Source organism: Pseudopipra pipra, chromosome 16, assembly GCF_036250125.1.
Source record: "Pseudopipra pipra isolate bDixPip1 chromosome 16, bDixPip1.hap1, whole genome shotgun sequence".
NCBI classification, from domain to species: Eukaryota; Metazoa; Chordata; class Aves; order Passeriformes; family Pipridae; genus Pseudopipra; species Pseudopipra pipra.
The window spans coordinates 10,946,430-10,948,467 of NC_087564.1; positions in this window are offsets into that span (position 1 = coordinate 10,946,430).

Consider the following 2,038-nt stretch of genomic DNA (forward strand, 5'->3'; position numbering starts at 1 on the left):
CTGCTTGTCTACATCATTGTGGGGTAGTGTGCTGTTTATTATTTGCACACACAAATCATGGGAAATCAGGATTCTGATCTGGGGTTATTTAATCATCTGTATTACAGACAGAAAGTGCTCTTTGGCTTCTAATTCCCAAGTGCCTTGGCTTTGTATCAAGTCTAAAAACAGACTCAGTGGGGGTTGCTCATACTCCTTATGCTGTAGGAAGTCCTGGTGTTTGTTTGTCCTTCTGACCTAACTTTACCTTTTCAGGCTGTGACATAATGGTTAACAAACCCAGGATCTGTTTACAGCAGTATCTACTTGCATTCTCAGAGAAACATTTGAGACAGATTACACACACGAGACAAGTGTCTTGTCTTCCTAGCTTAAAACCAGTTAGGCAAACTTCTGGCCACTTCTCCACAAAATAAGATGTTGCTTTGAAAATTCTCCAAAAAGGGACAATAATACTAACAATACAGAGTAATTGAGTCATTTCTTATGAATCCAAAAGCTATTGTGCATTCCTGTAGAATAGAATACTCATTTTAGATCCTTTGTAGTGTCTTTGAAGTTGACTTTTGATGGAAAGCCAAAGTATAACTGTCCCTGTACTGAGCATTTTAGTTGACTAAAAACTTCTAACTATTTAACTCACTGGAGGATCAGCTGAAATTCAGAAGGCACAATGTGAATGAAGTAAAAATCCCTAGAAAACATTAAATAGATTTAAGAGGTTGTGGAGTTTCTAGCCTTGGAAATATTCAAAACTTGAGTTAACACAGTCCTGGGAAACCTGTTCTACCTGAGCCTGTTGGGCAGGAGTGGGACTGCATCATCTCCAGGGGCCTCTTCCAGCCTCAGCTATTCTGTGATTCCATGAAAATGTTTTCCTTAGTCTAATCAATTATTAAAAACCCAATTTAATTAAAGTGGAATGTAGCTATCCTAGCAGAGCCCTTGTTCTCAAAGTAGCATTTCAAAGCACTGCAAAGAAGCACATTCTTCCAATACAACCTAAAGCTTCACTTCAGCAGCAAGAACCCAGTTCTTATGGTAAAGTTTCCTTGAAAGTCCCCCAGATAAATCCTACTTAACATCACTACTACTGGCCTGATGTTATTAGCTTGCTATGTTGGCAAAATTTAGATTCTTTTACTTTACCACTGACTGCAGCCTCATGATACTGCAGTACAAATGTTGGGCAGGTGCTTTTAAATACCCTTGTGATCTAAAGAAGAGATGTTTGCAAACCCAACTTCAAATGTGGGATTAGAGAAGAGAACATTCCTGGGTGAAGTGGAATCCAGTCAAAGTTTTTCAAGATGTTCTAAAGCTGGTACACAAATAGTAAGAGCTGAAGTATTCATCAAGCTTGATGTCTTCAGCAGACTGGGAAATTTTTTGTCTCCATATGTTGAACATTTTGTTATCTTTCAGAGCAGTCCATCGTGGGATGCCTCCCAAAGAAAAATCACTGCATCATCCAACAAGCCAGCTTTTTCTTCAGAGCCAGAAGAGCTTGTTGAATTGAGTACCCTAATAATCCTTCGAGAGATGTTAAACACCAGCCTGATCTTGTTTGTGTGCGTGAGACAAACTAGATATCTGCCACTGCATCCTTTTATTAAAGTCTTCTGGACGTAACACTCGACAATATGGTGACCCTGCTTATAGCTTACCACACTTCCATTTATATCCCAAATTTCTCAAATCCCTTTACAAAAATGTACTACTATTGAGTCTCCTGTGGATGGCGGATTTTAAAGTTATTTTCTTTGAGATTCAACTTTGTCAGCTTCAGTCTTTTACTGCATCAGTAGGAACTCAATTGAAATATACAATTTTTTTTCCTATTTTGCCAGATCAGCTGTTATATGTACTAGATTTAATTTGTGCTCATTACAGGATGTCACTAGGACCATATGCATTACGTAACTCTTAAGCAGGGACAATTTTTTAGGGCAGAACAGTTATCTCGAACTTTCAGACTTTCAGGCACTTCAGATAAGCAGGCTTTAGCCCTGCCCTTCCTGTGACGAACAGACGTGCC